We start from the raw sequence: 15992 nt of genomic DNA, 5'->3' as shown, positions 1-15992 counted from the left end.
CTCTAATCTTCATCCTTCCCAATCAAAACCAAGACCCCTTCTTAAATGTTATCAGCATTCCTAAATACTTCCCATCATTAGCAGGCTAGCTCGCTGGCTATTGCTATCGTTCTCCTGGGCGCCTCTCTATCTGCAATCCAGTCAGACAGCACCATTTAGCGTGTCCAGCCTTACAGGGCCAACATTCCTTCCCTCCCCGTGCCCACCAGTACTCCTCCAGTTTGGTTTTGATCTATTTCTGGCCCTCCGCTGCCTCTCCTCTCATCAGTTCCTCTCATCTCTGCCTCGCTCGGCGGCCACTGCAGAATCCTAATGAGCTGAGAAAACTCACAATTCTCCTCTCAGTGCCCTCGGCCATGCACTCCTATCTTACATCTACATGGATGCTGTCACTGAGCCTCCACATAGGTGGAACCGTCAAGCGCACCTACAGCGAAAGCACACAATTGAGCTATTTTGCATGATTGCGGGCTCTGCATCTTGTGGAGCTGTTAAGATCTGAAAAGGGCTGGTGAACACTTACACCCAGGCATGGGCATGAGCTTTGATAGTGTGATCATGTGGCTGTGATAACTGTGTTGCTGGATTGGAGGCAAACGCTTAGAAAAGTGACTTTAATCCTCAAGCAGCGCTCTGATCTGGGGCAGCAAGCCAAAGCCCTCACCAGCCTAAAGACTCTGTGAAGCTTTGTGTGAAGAGTCTACAAGGTCGTGGTATAATTACAATCAAAATGAAGCTTAAATTATCTATATCTCAACAGAATAGGGCTACAACTTACAATTATTTTCATTATTGATTATTCTGCTGTTTATTTTAATTTTAATTAATCATTAAGTCTATAGAATGTCAAAAAAAAAACACTCATCACGATTTCCTTGAGCCCAGTGTGACGACTCCAAACTGCTGCTTTTGGCCAACCAACAAACCAAAACCCAAAGCCTCAAATTTAAGGAGCAGGAAACGTAAAGGTGTGACATATTTGTCTGAAAAATGACTAAAAATGATTTACCAATTATCAAAGTAGGTGCCGATTTATTTATTTTTTAATCGTCTAATCTGTCATGCCTTGGGTTTTAAGTTTAGTCATTTCCTGTTTTATTTTATAGGTCATACCTTTGTGTGTCACATTTTAATTTACATTGCCTGTCTTTGTCTTTCTCTCGCCTTTTTTCCCGTTCACCTGTGTTTCATCAGTTAATTAGTCTTTGTGTATTTGGTCCAGTTATGTTCCTTCACTTGTTGTCAGTTCTACTCTTTTGTTCCTGGTTTGTACTGTACAAACCACTGTACAGTTTTTGTTAAGTTTCAGTTTTGTTGCCTGCCTTTGATTTTTTGGACAACAGCTTCTGATCATTAACTCTTTTCTTTTCTACCTGCCTGCCTTGGTGTTTTGCATTTGAGTTCCCATTGCAACTCTAAAGAGGCTGTGGCTTTTTATGCAGGTGTTAGAAATATAGTTTCATCAGTACTTCTACTGTATATGTAAGATAAATAATTATATTGTACAAATTGTTAAACAATGGTCTCCAGTAAAGTCAGCAGAACGAAAGTGAACATAGGCATTACTAAACTACAGTTGTCCAACCATTCTTTAGTGTAATAACATGACATGAGAGGAGCAGCATGACTAACAAACACTGCAGAACAACCACAAAGTTTTATGTCTCCTTCCTTCAAGAGAGGAAAATTTTACATCTCGCCTGTGCTGTTTCCACTGCATGGTCACCGTCCAATTTCCTCTTTCATAGCCAACGGCCCATTTCTTATAACCACTGCATACCTACCTGCCCTCTACTGAATGTAGATGTCTCTCAATAGACCAGCAGGAGTAAGACAGAAATTGTACGTGAACTAAAAAACATTAACATATAAAGATAACTATGTAATACATTAGATAAGATTTATTCGTCTAATGTAGGGCAATCTGTTTATTTTAGATTGATCTTGAAGGCGTGCACAATCAACTTTTCAGGCAAGTCTTAGTGGTATTTCATTTCCTCTTACTTCTGTTTCCAAACTTCACATAACCCCATAGACCAGCAGGTCCACACTATGTGAACATAGTAGTAGGGTGATGTAGTATCTTCATGGTTGCTGATTGGACAAATTACTTCATATGGCTCTGGCTTGAATCTTTAAATAACGCTTTGGCTCAATGGTGCAAATGGAGATTCTAAGTCTATTTCAATTCTGGCTTTAGTCTACAGGGCATTTACAAATTGAAAACAAAGATGGTCATTTAGATTGTGGACTGTAATTGCACATAAATAGATTGTGATATTCTTTTTTGGCCAGATTACACATTCTTAACTCAAACACAGTCCATTTTGCTCGATATCAAAGAAGCTCTGAGGTTCGATACCCAGGCCTAAGTGACACACAACAAGCTGAATATACCGTCTGTAAAAACTTCAAATATCATCTTGTGTAAGGTCATCAAATATAAAAAACAATCTATACCAGAGCTACTAAATTAAAGAAGATATTAAGAGTGACACTTGACTATTAGTGAGTATTTTTTAGTGTAAGTAGACCACAGTGTTGTTGACGTATGCTCAAAACTGTGAAACTAGAACATTTTCTGAAGAGCTGAATACTTTTTAAATTGTTTGAGCTATCTTTAAATAACCTTTATGCAAATGTGTTCTTCATAAACCCTCAACCATATTGACAGTGACACTGTATGCAGCAGATGTACAGAATAGCAAGAACTCAAAGAGGCTGACAATCAATGAATCAATGATACACTTTGGCACCATGATGTGGAGCATAAGCCTGCAAGTAGTTCTCTGACACCCCAAGCAGCAGAGCAATATCTGAGCGCTAAGCCTGATGTAAGTCAATTTTGTGGAGGGAGACAGACAGCGCGCAGGCTGGCACGTCACTCCTGACAAAGATCGATTGTCTATGAGGCGATAGACTTTATTCCTCCTCACAAGCCGTTTCGCCCGCCACACAGGGCTGCCTAACCATCTATCCACTCAAGTTAAGATATGCAAAGAGAGAACGTCGATCGCATTACAAGCTGCAGATTTATAGGACATTATAAGGTTGAGGGTTTTGGCAATCCATCAGTGAATTTTTGGAGCATCCAAATAAAGTTTGTGTGAATGGACTGATTATGGATTATGGAACGAAAGCCGAGATGTTGTTTGGTGATCTGAAGGATTTAAAATCTAATATAAGCAGCTTATTGCTTTGGATCCAGATGCACACAGACATCAATCTCGGGGATATTCTTACAATAACAAGACGTAATGACAGGGCTCCAAACATAGATAGGGGAACATACCCTCAGCATGATATTCTACGCACTCAAAAGCTACTCTTTATTATAATAACAGTGCTGGTATTTACTGTGATTATGAATGCAATGGTAGTTATGAGAAAAGAACATCCCTCAAGGCTTTAGGACGTTTTTACAGCAGTTAGCAACTCGCAAACTGACTGAACACTTGTCCTCAAATTAATATAGACACTAAATCTTGTATTGAGGAAACTCATTGTTGAACTGATCTCTATGGCTTAAGTTTTGTTGCACCTGTGAACACATCCAACTCCTATTTGCTTCAAGTACAGCCTCCAAAACCCCAAGGAGAGAAGGCAAATAAGCCTTTTTTGTCTTTCTATGTTTTAAATGATTAAAGGGGTCATGTGGAGGTTTCTTGTAAGCAAATGAAAGCAAAAGTTATTTTTTACATTTAGCGTTGCTCACCAACACACTTTAGCTGTTTTTTGTATTTAAGATCCAGAATTGTATCCATCTGTTTACCTGTTGGCAGTCTGTCTATCAGTGGAATACTTAGGGCTTGACCCAAAAGCTTTGAGGCTTTTACTGTTGCGGGGGTTATCAACCTTGAAATCGGTATTTGAATGCTTTGGGTTCGTTTTGAAGTGAAAGGAGACATTGCATCAGCTGCACTGAAAAAAAGGCAAAAGACTGAAAAAGGAGCGCCTCTGTGGCGTTTAATTAGTCTCAAAACTAGCACAAATAAAAACCAGACATGTGAACATTATACCATTACACAGAACAATAGAACAGTCCTCACGAGGGAGGTTTTATGCTCTGCTTGCACAACTGTGGTCCAGCAAGCACGGGCTGTGATAAGAGCAAGCTCAACCCTCTATCGCACTCACAACTGCTTGCTCGTCTGGACAGTGGCTGACATCTCCTCTCGTGTCCTCGACTCTAATTAGACTCATAATAACAAAAATCACAAAGTATATAGGTAAATAATAACCAAAAGTTTGAGTGATTGCTTGTGTTGTCTCCCTACCGGAGCTTCAAATATTAGCGGGTAATTCTCTGGACAGACCGAGCAACAAGCCGGCTAACTGACTGCTATGAATACGTCACCTCCTTTCAGCTTAACTTGTTGAAGTAAATAGAAACAGTGGGTCTTTCTACCACCAGCAGTCACACTTGATAGGATATGTTCTGGGACTCTTCTCTGAGCACTTGTTCTTGACTGAAACTACCTATTTGAATCAAGATAACTGTCGACAATACATGTATACAAGAGCAATAAGATTCCACATTAGAGATAGAGTTGGGTCAGCAGGAGTACAAAAGCCCAGTAAGTTATGGCAAAATAAAGTTGTTTTTTTCTATATCCATCACATTATCCATGAATCTGTTCAGTGCTGGCATCAACTTCCTCTCAAGGTAATGGCCTTGTAGGATCTGACAGTGAAAAGCTGTAGCATTGTGCTTTATGGCCTGAACCAGAAATCAATTCTGTCTACACAGCCAGTCACATCAATTAATGGCCAGGGAGCATACCAACACATGGATCACTCACTGCACAAAGCAAATAACCCAGCAAGGCTCTCTGGATGTGTGTGTGGGTGTGTGAGGGCGTACATACATGCATGTGTGCGTCCATTTACGCAAAAATTAGCCTTGCCAAAGTGCCTCAAGCCGCCAGGTCCGTGTTAACCTTAAAAGTTAAGTAACTGGCTGTCTGCCCACAAAGTCCCAATGAGACATGATAACTCATCATGCTGTCATCATTTTCTTTCCTCAATCTATCACGTGGAACTCTCCAAGAATAACAACTACTGTTTTGCTAACCCGTGAAACATTTCTAAATATTTTTTGTTTTAAATGATATCACAAGGGTATAATCAGCTGGATGGATTGAACAGCATTTCTTCACAATCTTTGAGAAGTAGAAGTTTTCCGTTGTGGGGCTGGCTGAGTCTAAGATTCCTCTTGATATTCCCTAAAAAGATGCCAAATCCTCCTTGATGGCAAATCTGTTTCAAACAAGAGGCTGGTAGAAAGTAAAATGTCTCCCGCAAATTGCGTCTCTTCAACCTACCAGCTGTCAAACCAAACACCTCTCTTGCCAGGTGGGGAGGAACTGACACAGGGGGAAGCGAAAACCTCCCTCTCCCTGTCAACTTCCTTTTGAACTCTGGCTGAACTTTCCTTGTTTGGATGGGCAGGATACGAGACAAATCCTCTTCGCTCGAGAGAGATGAAGTGTCATGACGACTTCTAGACTGACAGAGCAGCTGGCGGTACCTGTGCCTTTGTTACGTCTCAGATAAGAGCCAACTTCTAAACTACAAATAGGAGCACGCTGCTACATTTTAGAGGGTTTTTCTGTGGTAGAGGCATGTTCACAGCTTGATTTTTAAGTAAGTGATTTACAGCTTCTTGGATGTCTGTCTGCAACCCAGGAAATGCAAAATCAACAGTTCAGGTAAAGGACAGGAACTATTTATACAACACAAGGAGCAAGCCAGCAAACGACAGCAGAGATGCAACAAAAACATTTTGTGAAGAGGTGGAATATTGTTGTGAAAAATAACTTTTTAGCATAAGCTAATTTGTGTTGGAGAAAAAAGGTGTTGCACTGCCAGTCACACACTTGTAGCACCATCCTCCCTCTTTAAGAAGTTGAAAATGCAACTATGTGGGGGTCTGTTTACAAGAGCATGGGCCAGAATGTTCGATTCTAAATGCCAGGAATCCCAGCAATGAGTGAAGTTATCATTATATCAGTGGTGTTTATAATGAACCCTACCATGTACTGGCAGTTTCACAGTATTATGGGCCAATAAGTGAACATTTACGAGTGTGCCAAGCTTAAAGTGTAGAAACAATAAAAGAAAAGAAAAAGAAGATAATAAAAGCAACATCAGCAATACAATGCAAATGACAAATGTCTGGAATATATAACAGATCACTCAGATCAATGGCTCAAAAAGTGAAGGCCAGGCACTTTCTTCGGGTGACTGCTTACAAAAGGAACACTTGGTCGCAGTGACTCTTCTGTTCCTTTTCCCCTGCCTATTGATCAGGCATCTGCTCAGCTTCCTGCTGATAAAGATTCAATGGGCCTTAAACAGGCATGGTGACGCATTGAACACTTTCTAATGAGGATGTGTGAGGACATCACATCCTCCGTTTGGAGGTCATGTGGTCCACGTTCAAGGGTCACGTGGGCTCAATGAGAGTCAAAGGACGCCCTCAGATGCATCGACCCTAACTAAGCCTTGCTTGTTGAGTCTGAGAGGCCTTTCACTTTGCCTGCATCTTGATGCGCTCCCTCAGACCAGCAGTTCAGATAATCAATGTCGGTTAAATTCAATTAACACTGCAGAGAGACTGCAGATCGCTCTCAACATAGCATCTAATATTTTCTTACTTACTTTGTCATAATAAAAGCTACACTACAGTAAGCTACGGAGTTGGCCATTGTAGTATTATCCCGATCAATAAAATGAAAGACAATGACAGGACAGATCCTTAAGTGGGATAATACAGATCTCTGTCTGCCAACAAAGCCACAGAGACAGAGCTTTTGTTTATGTTTCATCAAACCGGGAAATCGTTTTGAATTAATAAACCCTCAAAACAAAACACTGAGGAGAAAGGGTTAGTCTTTTCAACTCAGGAAAAACATTTGAGTTAATCCAAAATGTTTTTCCTGAGGTGAAATTAACTGTGAGAAATCTGTAATTGCTTTAGTTGAGTGTAAATGAGCTATTTTGTTTCAGCTTGCTAATGAAAGCTCTGACGTAATGATGCAACATACTCACTGCACACCTGCAATGTGTTTGACAGTTAGCCACCTGTTTTTGCGCTTGGACTGGTACGATAAGTGAACTTTTTCTTGGTTGATACAAGTAAACTACAAATTTGTGAGCAAGTATTGTAACTTATACACACACTACACAAGAAAATATATAACCAAAGGGAGACTTTAAATAGTATTTATTAGGAGTATCTAATTCACAGCATAACATTAATTAAACTGTATCAAATTTAGGGCAATTATGTTTCCAAATTTAAGTGACGTAGTTAAAATAACACTTCCACTACCTTCGGGCAACACTGTTCACTTGCTAACCAGCCTCTCCACAGTTTGCTATGTATTGCACTTCTTTTATTCTGATGGGACAAACAGTGCAGCTAAACTGACACTGCAAGTCTGTGGCCTTTTTCAAATCACAAATACATCAGCAGATAAAATATGACTTTCGAGTCATTTTTTACTCCAGGTAATAGGAGCAGAAAGGCAAAAAAAATTGGTTTATGACACGTGAAAAAACTAATGAGGTAGAGGATGAGGACTATCCCCAGACAGACACTGTGTACGTGTGAAAGTCACACCATAGCAGCATTTTTTTCTTTTTTCTTTTTTTTTTGCCTTGTTGTAGAAGGGCAGGTCCTCTTTCTCTCATACACACACATAAACAGAAAAAATACAGTCTGCTGATGTCCATTTGCGTAAAGTAATGCCTCCTCTCCTTCAGCATGATGCCAGAGTTGTGATGACACACACATCTGCTCCCCGCCACCCTCACCCCTCCCACCCTTTGCCTACTCCACCCACTGTGCCCGTCCTCTTCATATGTCAGCCTCACACCGGCACTGCCCTTCCTACTCACTGGAGGCTTTATCCAATTTGTCAGGGTTGGCATACACATGGCTCAAGATGCCTCCCTCGTTCCTCCGCCACACATGCCCCGTCCCTTCCCCATCATGCTGCTCTGAGGCGGCCCCGTCTGTGCCAGTGGGCATTACGGTACCTGATGGCGGGCCCCACCTGCCACCGCGGTGACTTCCAGACTTGCCCAATCTGCCGCTCCAACCCAGCAGGCACCAGCTGGCTGGACAGCCTGCATGCTGATAGATGGACAATTGTAGACTGGATGATCAGTCATATTCACAACAGCCAGGGCCGGTGACTAACTGACTTGAACAGACACTGACACAGTATTGTGTTTGCGTATGCTGCTGATTGGTACTATGATAATTAGAAGAGAAAACCAGAGGTAAGATGACAAGAATAAGATGAAAAGAAAAGCTGTTTTGGGAATCTGTGCCTCTGTCAATACATACTTTTTTCTTTCAGTATGTGGGTCTCTTCCAAAGGAAGGGCACACTGCGTTAAAGGTGAACTCCTGGGATCTCCAAGTAGGAAGTTGTTCTGACTTAGCTTTGATAAACTTCAAAATAAGCAAACAGTAACTCTTCTAAGTCATGTTTCAACACCCTTACGTTCTGAGTCCTTTTAATCAAAAGTAAGATGCAAGCAATCACTAACTTTCTCCCTACCGTTATCTTAAACAGTTTTTCTGTTACATACATTAATGCAACTTGGATAGCTTGCTAGTAACCTCTTGCATAGCAAAAACAATAATGATGTAATGTGTCTACACCCATTCTCCTCTGGTTCTCTGTCAGTAGCAACACTCACAGCTGCACATTTTGTCTAAGCATTCCAATGTGAACACAGCCAAAGAAAGAGGGACACCTTTAAAGTAATAGTATGAGTCAAATATATGAGAAAATCTGGATTGTGACCTTTACCTTAGTGATGACAGGAATTTAAACCAAAGCCATCCTAAACATGATCAGTAGCTACTTTAAATTAAGGAAAAGGCATCAACAGAGGAAGGAAACTGTTATTGGTACACCTCAATAGTGTACTTATCTAAATTCAACACCATCAACAAGATTTAAGGGCATCATTCCAAGCAGCATGTCAAGTACAAACTGTGGGAGGTGGAGGAGAGTGTTTAATACACAAATAGCAACGTTAGTGTCTGCTCTTTATGAGTACCTCTCCACACCCACTGATCCTTCTCTGTAAACACTGATCGTCATTGGTTCAAGCCAAGAACATAACATCCTGCGTTTTCCAACAGCGATGTAGCAATTTCACGGCAATGTCTCACAAAAACTTTGAAACACCTTCACAGTTCCCTTGACTGGTCCTTGTGAGCTGGTGGAGGCTGTTTGACACAGCAGAGTAGAGGCTTTACAGACTCACTGATCCGAGAGCCCACTCAATTTGTCAGGTCCTAAACGGTTGCAGTGGGATGTGTGCGAGGAGAAATCTGACCCAGGACCAGTACATATGTCTGAAAATGCTCCGAGGCAAGCCAATACCTCTGCAGAGCTATGCAGTAATTCTATTCGACTATACCTACGCCCAAAATATCCTTATCTACTTGGGTTGCACACCATGTACCCCCCAGCTAGCATCCAAAATTAACACCCTGAAGAGGATAAACATTTCTCTGCATTCAATTTCATTAATGAATAAAGGAGTTATTTCTTATTATTTCAATATATGGTACAGTTGATCAACATTTAATGCTTTGAAAACATTTCTTTGGATGCCCCGAAGGTTAAAATATAAAGCCCGAAAATCAAATGAGAAAATGAAATACTTTCTACTTCACTGCAGAGAAAAAGAGTATAAGGATGACGTCAAGATTTACACCGTCTCCACACAGTGCTGCAGCACTTTGTACTGGTCAAACATACTGCACACCGGCTGCCTCACAGAAAAGGAACAGAGGACAGAAATAGGCAAAAACTCAGATCCTTTCAATCCACCACTGCCAGAAATTCGAGATCAACAGAATGTCATTTCATCATTGCCGCTGCCATGGCCGATCGTCTGACTGTACCTCATTGTGAATAATTGCTGACAAAATCTTGGGAAGCCCCGCAGTGGACCCCCTCTTCCCCCTCAGTCCCCGTCACATCACATCATTCAGAAATCACTGGGGGGCTCCGAGCCTGACGAGCACACACTTTCCTCATCTCCTATCTCAGTCTATTAGGAGTCATTCTCTGGGGCAACAGAGCAGACCTATCAGCATCCACTGTGCTGATTTCTACACCAGAGTCCCATCTGATATAATTGCAGTATAGACTGGCATAGACTCAGCTGCTCTAATCTCCCATTTTATTTCCTTTATGATCAGTGGCAACGATACAGTAACAAATGATTCGCAGCCACATTATCTGGAGGAGCAAGTTTGTTCTAATATGTTTGAGCAGGGTCCTGTGGCAAACACATGAAATGAGGGCCATCTAGAGACTAACAGGGTCTGCAGTCTAAAAACAATGATGCCCACCACCGACCATCACCCACTAATGAAGCATTCCATCAAATTAATGAGAGTTTTAATCATTGTTCACAGTGGTCCATTCTCGTCGTGCACTATCCATTATACTGGCCTGTCACCTTCAAGGAGCTACAGAATATTCCAAATCCTCTCTCAAATGTCTTTCGGCGTGACATTTACATTGTGCTTAAGCACTTTTTTCCCCCTCCTTCTCACCCTCTACATCCAAAGTTATGCATGACACGGCTCAGCGTTTGCACTTCATGGCATCTGAATATGTGCAATGTCACTGATTACCGAGCACACTCGCTCATGCCATCTGCCGCTGTGCGAGAGAGTGCTGTTAGCATCAGTTTTCAGGACAGGCAGGCTGAAGGACAGAGGGCAACATTCATTTACATACCTGAGAGCCACTCAAACTCATTAATGCATAGTGACCAACCCAAAACATCAAATTTATACTACACACCTGACCTACACAAATGCAACGAAGGGCATCAAACTGTGTTCAGGTAGAGAATAAATAACGTGTGTGTGTAGTCATGGGAATGCAATTAATTTGAATTAGAGTTGTAATGTCAAACAAAGCCACTGCTGGTGTGTCGAGGCCTGTTGGTGGGCGATGACTGTTGGGAAAACACTTTCCTCCTTTGCTCAATAACTTATGACAAGGCCACACAGAGAGGAATCCTTGTGTGTGGCAGCTCTGTGGATACACACCCAGAATATGGTGAACACACACGTCAGAGACAGCTTGTCATATATTTTAACTGTACACTACATTGTAATCAATCTCAAGTCCTAAGGTCCTCTCACTCAGTTGATGACTACATGTATATGTAAATGAATGACCTTTAAGCATATGGTTACAGACTAACATCACTCATCATTAACATGCTATAGAGGCAAGTAATTACTACCTTCAACCACATGTTCGGGTTTCAGCCTTATTAATTATACTGACATGGGTCGTTCCATTTGAAATACAACCTCCAGTGGGTGGTGATTCATTCTGAAGTTGGGATTCATTAGGAAAGTTACTGCATTTGACGCCAGGAGAGGAGCTAAATGAAGTTCGCCAAAGGCAATTGTAGCGTTTCCAATTTTGTTGCACTTTTGAGGACTGCATTCATGAGCAACCATCTGTTTGGTAGCTTTGTCAAATAAATGTCCATAAAAAGTGCCATAAACATGAAACCTGAGGAGGACTATCATTTTTCCTCACACAAGTCATTAAGTTTCTCATTGCCATAGACAGAGAAGGACTCAAAAGCCATCTCCATCGACAAAAAACACTAATGAGATTTGGTGCCATTTTCACAGCTTGAGGTAATTCATTGCAGGCTTTTATGACTGCATTACCCTGTTATATGTTTCCTGTCTTTTTGTTTCTTTGTTTTTCAGACACCTAGCTGGCATTCTGCATCAAATGCCTCTCTGAGTGACAGCAGCTTTACACCTATCCCTCTTCATCAACTCAATGGTAGGGAGTGTGATAGGTTAATGGCATGTCAGGCTTTCCAGATACCATCTGCGCAGACAGAAGACAGCAGGAAATGCTATTCATGGAAAAACCTGTAATCTATGTGAGGACACTTACACTTGAGTGTCTCTGCTGAGATTTTGACAGGACCACATCTTAACAATAAAAGAAGACAATGGTGGAAATTATCTATTTTCCTTAGAGCTTGCTTGATCTTGCGAAGTCCATTCATCCATCCATCCATCCCTCCATCCATCCATCCATCCATCCATCCATCCATCCATCCATCCATCCATCCATCAATCCATCCATCCATCCATCCATCCATCCATCCATCCATCCATCCATCCATCCATCCATCCATCCATTTTTTCCCGCTTATTCAGGTGGATTCACAGTGGCAGCAGGCTAAGTAGGTTATTGCAGGCGTACCTCTCCTGAACAATGTTTTCCATCTCCTCTTCTGGGGCTTTCCCATTGGCACTTTAGGCCGCACAGAGTCAAACCGTGATGCACTTATTTGTGTTTCCATTACCAGTCTAAGCGTGCCAACTTCTTCACCCTGTCTTGGCGAAAACTCATTTCAGTCGTTTGCGTCCGTGAACCCCTTTTTTTTTTCCAGACACTACTCAGAGCTCATGACCATCGGTGAGGGTTGGAATGTAGAGTGACTCTCATCTCAGCCACTTCACAGTCGTGTTCATTGTTTGGGCATCTAGCATCTTGTTGGTTTTCCATTTCACACTAGTTTCCAAAAATGTTTCCCTGTGGTTTTTATATATCAAATACCACGAGGCAGTTATATTCATAGCGGATATTTCCTTCAAATTTCACAAATAACTGAAATAAAATGAAATAATTAGAATTTCTTCAATAACATAATTCCAGAGCTATTGATATGTATTCATAAATATGAGTGCAGTATAATGTAATAAACCTAGCACTCAAATCATACTCTTAAAAAGAGAGCAGTGACATTTGAAGAACCTCTCACAAAAATCATGCCAAAGACCCCTTTTTGCATACATTACCCTAATTGAAGAGGGTAAAACATTATGCAAAAGCCTTTTGACATTTCCAAATAGCTGAGATATAAAAGTGTCTTTCCAAATTATGCAAATCCTGTCTTTATTCCATATATTTAAGTTATGAATCAACTGCAACTCTTTGTTTGTAAAACTGTTGTGTCTTTGAGGAGAGATCTGCATGTTTTCAAATAATGACTTGGAAACTAAATGTAGAAATAGTTTAGCTGATAGATAGCAGTTTGTGACCAACACAACACTGCAATATAAAAAGGAATCATTATGGGTTAGGTTAGCAATGTTGTACCTCAGTATAGGTTAAAAAAACTGGTTTAATGCAGGTGTGTGCTGGGTTAGGCAAACTAATGCTAAAATGTTCATGGTGGAGCTGTGATTTCTGCTTCACTGAGGAACTTCTACCTGCAGTAAGGTGTGTAAGGCCTTGGTCTCTGGCAATTATCCCTTTCTCTTTCAGCTTCAATTGTCTGAAACCTTTGAGGAGCGCAGTGAGAGGCTGAGTAGAAAGGTCAAATCATGCTTTAAGAATAAGGGCGCAAAGAAGTTAAATGTAGAGCAGATTGTGGAGGACTTTGCGGTGATAAAGACTGGGAGAATGCCTTTCAGACTGGTGAATACAACATCAAACTCACTCTCTAGAGGAGGACGTCAACACTTTGTGTAACAACTGTGCCGCTCCCTTTAATGCTTGGAGTGCTTTATTGTTTGCGGCACAACCTGCCAACTGCCTTTAGAAAATGAATGTACCATTATTTTGGGCATTGGTGCTTTTCGGTGTGGTGTGTATATGTTGATATATAATGTACTGTTTTGTTTATTCTTTGACTTATTAGGTTTATCATGTAGCTTCAATATCATCTGCATTTTTTTCTGTATACAGTATATTTTAACTAACCTCACTTTCACTGTCAAGTACATTTTACACTATTTTACTGTATAATATTTTTACTTGAGTGAAATATTCTGGTATTCTTTCCATCGCCGTTGCTGTGTATACATTTGATTTTTATATCAGGAATTAGGAATGCATGTCACGTGTCATTGCATGCACGTGTGCAAGCTGAACACTAGAGTAATACAAATGTCCAAGCTCTTGTCGATGTTAATGAAGCATTTACTGTGCGTGTAGTGTCTCTCTAATACACTGACAATTGGATGTTAACGCTGTACACAGAATGACGGAAGCCCTACTGAGCACAGACAATCCGCACTCACGCATAAAAATTGTAATTACAGTGCAAAGTAATTTACTGAAATGCCATGTTACCTTAGTAAGCCTGAGGTTTGTTACCAGGGAAGTCAATGGTGGGGACACGCAATGTCCTAGTTACACTGGACAGAGGGACACTGGGCATTTCTATAGCAATTTGTGAACTGTCTGGTACACACAAGTATAGGGAGGAGGCATAAATTTGCTGCATCTCGCCCATTGTAGAAAATGCTTAGACTTTTGCTTTCGCTTTCAAAATCCTCTATTAATGAATTTGCCAGCCATCACAGTACTGCATTGATCTGAGGACTGCAGGTGGGGCCAATCTGAGAGAGGTGTGGGCTGTTCACCTTGCTTTAAGGTGCTTGTGAAATAGAGTTTAAAACATATTTTTTTAAAAAACACACCCAGTAGCACATGCTGTGCAGATGCTGGTCTGGAGTACTCACGTCTTTACATTCCAATTTAAGCCCTGGTTAATAGTATTAAAAGTATGAGTAGTCTAGTCATGTCTCCGTTGCTCTTCTCTTCCCCTCTACTTTTTACGCAAATAGCCTCCCGATATTCTTAATCCTGTTTAATATCTAATGTCAAAGACTGAGGAGGCTTTTCGTGAACAGAATTACAGAACACCACCAAACTGTGGTCTCAGTCGCATTTTAACATGCGGATCTCGGCTGCTCATTAATGATGTATAGAGAAAGCAAATCCTCCACGCTAAATGATATAATAGGCCTAACCCCTTCTTGATCTTCTGGATAAGTCTTCCTTGAAGATTAATATATTTTTGTATTTTTAATTATCATGAGGATAAAATCTGTGCTTAACTGAAATGATTATCCTGACATCGTGTAAAACTTTTTGATGAACTTCAGATAGAAAAGAATGCCCTTTGTGTTGAGGCAGTGATGTAGTCAATATTCCTGTGAATGCTTGACCAACCACGCTTGGCTCAAACACTCTGACCCTCAACTATACAATCAGCGGCAGAAAAAAATATCCAGTGTTTTATACAAAACTTATTTATAACATTATCAGCAGATTTTCACACTCAGAGCCAAAGTAAACTTTGGAGAAGTTAGTAACATTCACAAAGTATTGAAGAATACTAGTGCTAAGTAAACTAAGACGGCTGCTAGATATTAGGAAAGTATATCAGTTAATTGATTTACACTGCTTGCTTTCGCTTTTCACTATTTCTCTGGGAAAAGAAAAGAGTAACTGAAGAAGATCTGTCTAAAGCATTGGATGATTAAGCACTAACCTAATCTAAATAAATCAAGTGTATTGTTATTTTATTATTTGCATAAAATATGAAAAAGAACATGTAACATATTCTTGGTCGGGCTCCAGCTCTTTCCATAAAAGGTCTTGAACATGTATATATACTACAACTGTATAAAAGTGAATGGTCCTTGTGTTGAAACTTTATTAGACATAGCTATAGTTTTGTTAACCTTTCCCGTCAGTGAAGGATTTTATTTTGCTGTAACCGATCACTAGTATGTGATGTACCTGGCTGACATCACTTCAGGTTGACACTAATGCTACAGTATATGCACATTAGCCAGTGTACAGTTAGCATGAGCTATTGAAGATAACTGGCTAGCTATGCTGGCTGGCTAATACTTACACGCTAGCTCGCTAAGGCACCTAAATTATGAGCTACTGCTCATCCTGATCTCACCATGAGTGTGCACATTTCCATGTTTTAGTGGAACAGGCATTAAACTAAAGATTTGTCATGATAAAGTGTAGAAATATGAGTCGAAACAGGAGCAGAATTGTAACAGTAGCTAACACAATAGCTGTTGTATGATGATGATGATGGCTACCAGCATTGCCAGGCTGTCCTCGTTATCCTGTGAATGTT

General features: G+C 40.7%; 1 protein-coding gene across 3 annotated transcripts in view; it reads right to left on the bottom strand.

Annotated features, from left to right (window-relative positions):
• LOC140999461 (kazrin-like) overlaps window positions 1-15992 on the bottom strand; it is a 154517-nt gene that overhangs the window by 96928 nt on the left and 41597 nt on the right. The window lies entirely within an intron of this gene.

This window comes from Pagrus major, chromosome 7 (assembly GCF_040436345.1).
Source record: "Pagrus major chromosome 7, Pma_NU_1.0".
Classification (NCBI taxonomy): Eukaryota; Metazoa; Chordata; class Actinopteri; order Spariformes; family Sparidae; genus Pagrus; species Pagrus major.
This window is presented reverse-complemented; position numbering and strand designations above follow the sequence as displayed.